A 10,874-nucleotide genomic window follows, 5' to 3' on the forward strand; every position below is an offset into this window, starting at 1 on the left:
ATCACAGAAACTTGGCCAGAATGTGTACTCAGTCTTTCAAAGAAAGACCTGGAGGTGAGAACAGGATGTCCCACATCAAGGAATTCTCAGGGATAAGACAAGTGTCCAGGTGCTGCAAAGAAGCATTGAGAGATGAGACTGGTCCAGCAGTCAGCACAGACAGCATTCAGCTGATGTATCCACTTCTCCCTCCTTCATATTTATCCTATTTTATACACGTCAGTTTAGCAGACCAGTTCATCTCTGCTGTGTCCTTCTCTTCCCACTGCAGTCTTTCTTCTTTTACATTTTCCTCTCCCAAAGAATGAAAGCTGGCCTTGTCTGTGGGCTCTCTGTGTCTTAGCCATCGGAGAATGGGGACTTTTCTATGTTATCTGATCACAATTTAATCAGAGGGGATAGTTGAACATAGGTGAAACAAAAGAAGAGATGGGGTTTAAGATATAAGTGGGGATAGTAGGGTTGGGGACAGGAGAAGGTAGGTTGTATATTCTTAAGGATATATGAATAACTTTATGGAAATCTACTATTTTGTGAGATAATTCAGAATATTATATATGTACAAATGCATATGGGGTTGAACAGGATTATCCTGCATAGGTGGGCAATGCTGCTCCAGAAGACATGGTTTAGTAAATAAAAATCTCACTGCCAGCCTGTCATGTGCATCTTGCTATGAATGACTGGTCAGGGAGGCCCTCAAACAACACAGGATACTGTCATTGCTCTTGGTTGCCCATCATAACTAGATGGTAAGACCTTATTGCTGAAGATACCACTCACTTTGGACACACGACATAAAGAAATCAACCTGGAACTGACCAGGGAACTCTGACTATCCACATGTAGGAAAATGAAACTAGATCCCCATCTCTCACCCTGTGCAAAACTACATTTCACTATTGTTAGGAGTCTTAGCTGGGTCATCCTTGTGGATTCCTGGGAATTTTCCTAGTACCAGGTTTCTCCCTAGCCCCATGTTCTCTATCAAGATATTTTTTTCATTGCTCTCCCACTCTACCCCTCCCCCAACTTGACCATCCCATTCCCTCATCTTCTTCCCCCCCATCCACTTCCCTTTACCCCCCCTCAAGTTTACTCACGAGATCCCATCTAATCCCAGGAGATCCATGAGTCCTTCTCACAGTTCTCTTTGTTGCCTAGCTATTCTGGAACTGTGGATTGTAGTCTAGTTATCCCTTGATTTATATCTAGTATCCACTTATGAGTGAGTACATACTGTGTTTGTCTTTCTGAGTCTGGGTTACCTCACTCAAGATAGTTTTTTCTAGTTCCATCCATTTGCCTGAAAATTTCATGATGTCATTGTTTTTTATAATTGAGTAATACTCCATTGAGTAAATGTACCATATTTTTTTTAATCCGTTCTTTGGTTGTTTCCAGGTTCTGGCTATTATGAATAATGCTGCTATGAACATAGTTGAGCAAATGTCCTTGTGGTATGATTGAGCATCCTTCGGGTTTATGCCCAAGAGTGGTATCACTGGGTCTTGAGGTAGATTGATTCCTAATTTTCTTAGAAACTACCATACTGATTTCCAAAGTGGCTGTACAAATTTGCAATCCCACCATCAGTGGAGTGTTCCCCTTACTCTGCATCCTCTCCAACATAAGCTGTCATCAGAGTTTTTTTTTTAAGATTTTATTTATTTATTTATTATGTATACAACATTCTGCTTCCATGTATATCTGCACACGAGAAGAGGGCACCACATCTCATAACGGATGGTTGTGAGCCACCATGTGGTTGCTGGGAATTGAACTCAGGACCCCTGGAAGAGTAGTTGGTGCTCTTAACCTCTGAGCCATCTCTCCAGCCCCAAGAAAAGAATTCTTAATGGTTGTTCATTTGTTAATTTTGGTTTTTAGAGACAGGGTCCTACTACTTAGCCCAAGACGGTTGGTATGCCCTATGTAGCCCAGGATGACCCCAAACTCACAAATCTCCTTAGCCTCCTGACAGCTGGGACCACAGGCACGTGCCAACATGCTACACTTGTTATATAATTTTGAAATAAGTATTATAGGGCTGGCAAGATGGCTCGGGTAAAGGTGCCTGTCACCTACTGTCATCAGAGTTTTTGATCTTAGTCATTCTGACAGGTGTATCGTGGTATCTCAGAGTTGTTTTAATTCTAATTTCCCTGATAATTAAGGATGTTGAGCAATTCCTTAAATGTCTTTCAGCCATTTGAGTTTCTTCTGGTGAGAATTCTCTGTTTAGCTCTGGACCCCATTTTTTAATTGGATCAGTTTGTATTTTGATCTCTAGTTTCTTGAGTTTTTAAAAAATATATTTTGGAGACCAGCCCTCTGTCAGATGTGAGAATGATGAAGGTCTTTTCCCACTCTGTAGGCTGTCGTTTTGCCTTATTGAGTGCCCTTTGCCTTACAGAAGCTTTTAAGTTTCAGGAGGTCCCATTTATTGATTGTTGCTTATAGTGTCTGTGCTACTGGTGTTGTATTTAGGAAGTGGTCTCCTGTGCCAAAGTGTTCAAGGCTACTTCCCACTTTCTCTTCTATGAGGTTCAGTGTGGCTGGATTTATGTTGAGGTTGATTCACTTGGACTTGAGTTTTGTGCATGGGGATAGATATGGATCTATCTGCATCTTCTACATGTTGGCAGCCTTCATCCAGTAACTGATGGAACCAGATGTAGAGACCCACAAACCAAGTGCCAGGCCAAGCTCCTGGAATCCAGTTAAAGAGAAGGAGGAGGGAATATATGAGCAAGGGAGGTCAAGATCATAAAGGAGAAATCTACAGAGACAGCTGAACCAAGCTCGTGGAAACTCATGAACTCTAGACCCACAGCTGTGGAGACTCCATGAAACTGAACTAGGGACTCCATATGTGGGAGACAGTTGTGAAACTTGGACTGTCAGAGGGACCCCTGGCAATAGGACCAGGATCTATCCCTGGTGGATAAGCTAGTTTGTGGGAGCCCATTCCCTATGAGGGGATCCATGCTCAGTCTTAACACAGTAGGGAGGGGCTTGTTTCTGCCTCAACTTAATGTGCCAGGTTTTGTTGACCTCCCATGGGAGCCTTTACCCTTTGGGAGGAGTGAATGGGGGGTGGGTTGGGAAGAGGTGAGGGAGATTGAGAAGGAGAACTGTGGTTGAAATGTAAAGTGGAATTTAAAAAGTAAGTAAAAAAGTTTAAAAAATAAGTTCCAAATACATCTTTATGACCTTAAGGGAAGACCCGAAACTCTGAAACTACTAGAAGAAAAAGGAAAACACTTCAAGGCACAGGCATAGGCAAGGGCTTTCTCAATGGGACTCCAGTTGTTCAGGCAATAGTCCCAACACTTTACTTACTTGAGTGATTGATTTTTACTTTTTAAAGTTTATGTGTATAAGTGTTTGCCTGTATGAATGTATGTATGTTCACTGTGTATGTCTATACCCATGGAAATCAGATAATGATTTCATATTCCCTGGAACTGGAGTTATGGATGGTTGTGAGTCACCATGTGTATGCTGGGAAGTGAACCCAGATCCTCTGAAAGAGCAATAAGTATTTTTTTTAAAGATTGTAATTTGATCACAATCAAATTTTCCCTTTCCTCCCCCACTCCCTCCTCTGTGCCTCTTCCCACTCTCCTTCAAATTCATGGCTTTCATGGCTTCTTTTTTCATTAATTGCTATTGCATACATACATACATATATATATTTGTACATACACATTCCTAAATATAACATGAAAAGTGCCATTAATTACCAAACCATCTCTCTAGCTGCTAATTTCAAAATTCAAAACATTGGTACCTTATGAAATTAAAAAGATTCTGTACAAGAAAGGGAAAACTTGAGTGAAGAGACAACCCACAGAATGGGAGGGAATTTTTACCAGCTATACACATCTGACAGAGGATTAATATAAAGATACACTGAGAGAAAAAGGAAACATGGATATCATGCAAACCGTAACATTGGCTAATGAGCTGAACAGACAGCTCTCAAAGGGAGAGACACAAATGGCCACTAAGTATTTAGAAGTGTGTCCAGCATTCGTAGTCATCGGGGAAATGGCAATTAAAACTCCTTTGAGACTGAATCTCACCCCAGTCAGAGAGACTATCATTAAGAAAACAAATAACAAATATTGGCAAGGATGTGAGGAAAGAGGAAACCTATTCACGGCTTATGGAAATGTGTATTTGTGCAGTGAATATGGAAACCAATATAGAGGTTCCTTAGAAAACTAATTATAGAATTTCCATATGACCTAACTAAGCCAGTTCTGTGTTTATGCCTAAAGAACTCTATATCCCACCAAAGAGATACTTGTGCAGCCATGTTAATTATTTTACAGACAATAGCAACAGGGGTCTGGAGAGATGGCCCAGAGGTTAAGACAGTAACAACTAATGGAATCAGCCTGCTAACAGATGAAGGGATAATGAAAGCATGGTATATGTACAAAATGGGCTTTTATTCAGAAATTAAGAAAAATGACATGCAATTTACTTGAAAATGGATATAACTGGAAAGGTTATATTTGGTGAGATAATTGAGGTCCAGAAAGAAAAATATTGCATTATTTCATGTTCTTTCTTATATGTGTATCATTGCTTCTAATGTATCCATCTGCCTGTCTCTTTATCTACCTGCCTGTCTACCTATTTTCCTAACTACCTATATATTTATCTATGGGTAAGTGTGTATTGAATCTAGGAAACTAGAAAGGGGTCTGTGAGAGTGAAAATGAGAGGATTTAAGAGAGGCACGTGAAGAGGGCAATAGAACATATTTAACAACAAGCAGAAAGGTGGAACACTGTGGGTAGAAGTGTGTAAGCAGAGACAGGGAGATGTAGGGAGAGTCAGGGTTTCAACCAAAGTATTTACAAAAATGCAACAAGGAAACCTATTATGTTGTAAGCCTATTATTTTGTAAAATAAAATAAAAATTAGAAAAAACAAGGTAATGTTATGAGTTGGAAATAAAGAAATAATTCTTGGAGTGTGGTATTAATTGTAGGAGTCTCCACTGTAAAATAATGGTAGTCTAGGAAAACTGGATGACTTCTAAAGGGTCTTTCAATTCTTTTTTTTTTTTAAATGACTTTAAAAATTATTTATTTATATTTTATGTACAAGTGCTCTGCATGCCAGAAGAGGGCACCAGATCCCATTATAGATAGTTGTGAGCCATCATTAACCAATTCCCAAACAACCATAGGGAATTGAACTCAGGAGTTCTGGAAGAGCAGCCAGTGCTCTTAACTGCTAAGCCATCTCTCCAGCCCATGGGTCTTTTGATTCTAAATTAGGAAGAAAATGCATAAAGTTTGATGTGATTGTGTGTGTGAAGTTGCAGTGATATATATTTATCAACCAAAGATGCCAGCATTACCTTTATTTTTAAATTCTTTCCCCATTTATCTATTGTTGACTGACAATTGCATATATGTATAGAATGTATTGTGATCATATTCACCTCCAACCACCCTCTTTTATCCTCTTCCACTCTCTCTGACTCCCTTCTTTCCAGTGAGTCTCCACCCCAGCTTTATGCAGGCTTCATTCAGGCAACCACATCTGCTGTGTGTTCGCAATTGCAATAGCCCTGCCATAACCAGAAGACAGTGTTTCTGATGCCCCTCTCCATCCTGTGCCTCTACAATCAGTCTTCCTTCTCTTCTGTGATATTCTCTGGGGCCTGGACATGGATGACATAAATGTGTTGTTTAGGGTTGCATACTCAGTATCATTTATTCCCAACACTATGACCAGTTGTGACTTTCTGTATTAACCTCTGCAGAAAGAAACTTCCCTTATGTGGGAAATTACCAATATGGAGCCAGGTAAAATGCAAGGGAATTTAATAGGGAAAAGCCTTACTTATAGAGCGTCCTAGCCAGCCCAAAGATGAAAGCGAAAGCAGGGCTACTACCTGAGCGTCCCTCACTCTTAAACCTTCCCTACAGCACCCTGACCACGCCCTCAAAGGCGTGGCCAGGCACACCTGTTACCAGCCCCTAAGCAGGTGTGGCTACAGCATCCCCTACACTTCTGTAACTTAGATTGAGAGCAGCTCTAGTCTGTGGGCATAACTGTTTAGGAGGTAGCTTCTTCGAGTTCTATTGCTGTGAATGGACACCCTGACCACAGAAACTCTTATAAAGGAAAACATCTAATTGGGTCTTGTTTACAGGTTTAGAGGTTTATTCCATTATCGTCATGGTGGGAAACGTGGTGGCATGCAGTCAGACATGGTGTTAGAGAGGTAGCTGAGAGTACCACATCTGTATTGGCAGGCAGCAGGAACACAGAGATACAGGGCCTGCCTGGAGCATCTGACACCTCAAAGCCTACCCTCAGTGACACACTTCCTTCAATAAGGCCATACCTCCTCATAGTGTCTTTCTCTAAGGGCCTATGGGGGCCATTTCCATTCAAACCACCACAGTTTGTCTACATCTCCAGTTAGCAAAATATCAGTAGTACATTTTCCCTGAGGGCCTGTGACCTCTTCAGTGACAGGTTTTTGACCAGATTTTATAGTACAAGGTATGTGCTCACTCCCCTGGAGTGGGTCTCAAATCCAATTAAAAATGGTTGATTAGCCCACAGAAGTCATGAAACTACATTCCAGTGGGCAATATTTCCTTGTAGGTCAGAATAGTAGCATACAAGGTCCATAACCCATCACCATCTTTAATAAAGCCATGTATTACATTCTACTTTATGGAATAAGTACACAGAAATGAATCTAAATAATTCATGATGAGAATAGTCACTCTAGAAAGAAAACTGCATGTTGATTCAGACATGGAGGCAAATGTTTGTAATACCAGTGCTTGGGAGGATATGATTCTGAGATCAGCCTGGGCTACACAGCTATGTTTGCTTCAGTACCAAACCAAACAAAAAACCAAACCAAGCAAAGTCAAGCCAAGCCAAACCAAACCAAATTAAATAAAGCAAAGCCAAGGCAAGGCAAGGCAAGGCAAAGCAAGGCAAGGCAAGGCAAGGCAAGGCAAGGCAAGGCAAGGCAAGGCAAGGCAAGGCAAGGCAAGGCAAGGCAAGGCAAACTACAACTAGACAAAACCAACCAAACAGACAAAAAGTCCTATAATAGAAGAAAAAATACAACATGGAAAACTTTAATTTGGGAAATCAATGCAGTTTTATAACTGCAGTGTCTCATATATCCCAAACAGGCTTTGAACTTGTTTCTTGAATTCCTGATCCTCCTTCCTCCAGCCCTAAGTATTGGGGTCAGAGACACACAACGAAACATGAAGTATTGACTGCAGTGTTTAACACTTAGGGAGTGGGTTGAAATGCAGATTTCTTCCTGACTGAGCACACCTAACACTTTTTAAGCCTAGCCTTCCACTTGTTGTCTTCTGCTTCTTTTTTTCAAGGTCTCATATTGTTGAACAAAAATATTAAATAACAGGGCAGAGATATTTAAGAAAGTGTTAATATTTATTTCATTCTTTTTTTAAATTCCGGGCTTCTGAAATAATGAGCTGTAGTATTTTGATTTCCTACTTCCTGTGTAGTAATATATTTGTGCATAGACGATATATTCTCCATTTATTCACTGCGCAAACAACAATGATGATGACAGCATCGCACCCACACTGTGTGTATAATCTACAGCCTTTAACACTTCACGTTTGTTTTCTTCTATTTTGGGAAAAGAAACTTAGAGTGGGGCAGTTGACCACTTCTGCTCTTGTATTACGGTCTCAATTGTTCAATTTTTCCTTGTTCTTTTATTTTTTTACCTTTTTAAAAAATTTTTATTAGTTCAAATTAGGAACAAGCTTGTTTCACATGTCAATCCCTTCTCCCTCTCCCTCCCCTCACCCTTACCCCTCCTACTCCACCCCTACCTACTCCCCACCCCATCCACCCTCCACTCCCCAGGCAGTGTAGGGCCCTCAACCAGGGCTCCACAAAGTCCACCACATCATCCTGGGCTGGGCCTAGGCCCTTCCCCATGTGTCCAGGGCAGGGGCACATCCTTTCACGTGGGATGGGCTCTCAAAGTCCCTTCTTACACCAGGGAAAAATACTAATCCACTACCAGTGGCCTCCTAGAGTGCAGAGGCCTCCTCATTGACATCCATGTTCAGAGGTCTGGATCAGTCCTGTACAGGCCTCCCAGCTGGGGTCGATGTGCTCCCCCTTGTTCAGGCCAGCTGTTTCTATGGGTTTCTCCAACCTGGTACCGACCCCTTTGATCTTCATTCCTCCCTCTCTTCAACTAAGTTCCAGAGTTCAGTTCAGTGTGTATCTGTGGATGTCTGTCTCTGCTTCCATCAGCCACTGGATGAGGGCTCTAGGATGGTATAGAAAGTAGTCATCAGTCTCATTATAGGGGAAGGGAGTTTAGGTTATCCTCTCCACCATTGCCTAGATTGTCAGTTGGTGTCATCCTTGTAGATCTCTGGAAGTCTCACTCGTGCCAGATCTCTCCTTGGACCTATAATGGCTCCCACTAATATGGTATCTCTCATCCTGCTCTCCTCTATTCTTACCCCAACTCAATATTTCTGCTCCTCCATTTCCCCCTCTCATCTCCTCTTCTCCTCCTGTCATTCTGGCAGCTCCCTGTCCCCTACCCTCATGCTCTCAATTAGCTAATGAGATCCTGCCCCTTCCCATTCTCTGGGGTCCATGCATTTTTCTCTTAGAGTCCTTCTTGTTTCCTAGTTTCTTTGGTGAAGAGGATTGTAGGCTGGTAATCCTTTGCTCTACATCTAAAACTCATATATGAGTGATTACATACCATGTTTGTCTTTTTGTGACTGGGTTACCTCACTCAGGATTGTTTCTTCTAGTTCCATCCATTTGCCTGCGAATTTCAAGATTCCATTGATTTTTTTCTGAGTAGTACTCCATTGTGTAAATGTACCACATTTTCTCAATCCATTCTTCAGTAGAGGGGCATTTAGGTTGCTTCCAGATTCTGGCTATTACAAACAATGCTGCTATGAACATGGTTGAACTTTTCCTTGTTCTTTTAAGATAGGGTTTTGTTAGGTATCCCAGGCTATCCTTGAGTGAAGGATGCTCCCGGGTCCCTCAAGATGTCTCTTTGTTTTTCACAGGCAATGCTCCTGTGCCAGTGTCATCAAAGACATGTGGGTTAAACCCAACGGAGTACTCAGCAGACAGTCTTCAGAAGGGACTCCTGAGTTTTAAAGGACTTCCCCAACTGTCCCCGAGACAGCTTGAAGATACTTCTCAAGAAAGGACATCCTGCCCTTGCTTCCATGGGTTTGCAGAGAGGATGAACCTCCACCCCACCCACTTAGGGTTTCCTTTCTGAAGCTGCTGGTGCTTAGAAACTAGGGACTCAGTGCCAGGCTGGCGGTGTCCTGCTTGAGATGATGTGGTGGTTTGTTCTCCAACTCTTCCTGGTGGTGGGAGGTAAGCACCAACTTAATAAGAACATGGCCCGGAGTTTTTGTAATAATCTTCCTTCAGCTAAATGATTGCAGCTTTTATAATGAAGAAAGAAGTCTTTGCTGATAGTTTCTTTTTGAGACAGGGTTTCTCTGTGTATCCTTGGCTGTCCTGGAGCTTGCTCTGTAGCTGGCCTTGAACTCTCAGAGATCCACCTGCCTCTGCCTTTTGAATGCAGGGATTAAAGGGGTAGGCCACCACCTGGCTTGCTGCTTTCTCTCTCTCTCTCTCTCTCTCTCTCTCTCTCTCTCTCTCTCTCTCTCTCTCTCTGGTACCCACTGGTCTTCTAATAAGCATTATTACAGTTCCATTGCTGCTGCTTTTCTGACACTCACTGTTTATCTTAATAACTTCCTGTCACTGAAAGTTTTCCCGGACCATTATGGAAATATTTTTTAAATTAAAATTGTTTTAGAATTCCAAGCATGAATAATCTATTTGCAGCATTTTCAACTCCCTTTCCCTTTCTATCCTCCCCCCACCCCGTGTCTCATAGGTGCTGCAGGACAAGGCACAGAGCAGCCTGCCAAGCTGATGTCTGTGGAGGGGACCTCTATTCAGGTCAACTGCACTTATAGCACGTCAGGATTCTACGGGCTATCTTGGTACAAGCAACACGATGGCCAAGCACCTGTATTTCTTTCTTATGATGTTTTGGACAGTTTGAAAGACAGTGAGCATTTTTCCATATTCCTGAGCCGCTGGGATGGGCACAGTTACCTTCTTCTGACAGAGCACAGAGCTTCTTCAGAGCTCCAGGTCAAAGACTCTGCCTCTTACCTCTGTGCAGTGAGGACACAGTGACTGTGATGTCTCTGCAGCTGCACAAAAATTCAAAGAGGGCCACAGCAGGGGTGGGGTTATGCTTCCTTAGTGTGTGCTGGCTGTGAATTCAAACTGGGCCCCTTGGAAACAGCCTGGATATGACTCTGCCACTTCCTAGCTGGGTGGTCTTAAGCCATTTTAATTTAAAATACTTTTTATACTTGTTAATTGATTTTTTAAAAAATTGTTAGTTGGGTTTTCTCATGTATTAAATGGGCCAGTCGAAGTGCTTGCCTCACAGGGCTGCTGGGAGCCTAGTCTCTACATTTGCATAGAGTGGGGCTGGCTCTTAGCAAGCTCTATGGAAGCTTATCATTTTACTTGCCTTCTGAGTTCTCACTTAGGGTCACTCGGCAGAAGTGCTGGGACTTGACCCAGGATTTCTCTATCCTTTGTGGGAAGTTAAATGCTGAAAATGCTTAAATCTTCTGCATCTACAGTTGCCAGATAGCATTTGCTCATGAGGCAGGTTTTTTTTTTTTTTTTTTTTTTTTTTTTTTTTTTCTATCTAGAGAAGCCCTGAGCTTTGGAAATCCAAATGCGAGTGTTTCAGAATAAGATGAGTAATTATATAGGGCTATTTCATTATG

Source organism: Cricetulus griseus (assembly GCF_003668045.3).
Source record: "Cricetulus griseus strain 17A/GY chromosome 1 unlocalized genomic scaffold, alternate assembly CriGri-PICRH-1.0 chr1_1, whole genome shotgun sequence".
Lineage (NCBI taxonomy): Eukaryota > Metazoa > Chordata > Mammalia > Rodentia > Cricetidae > Cricetulus > Cricetulus griseus.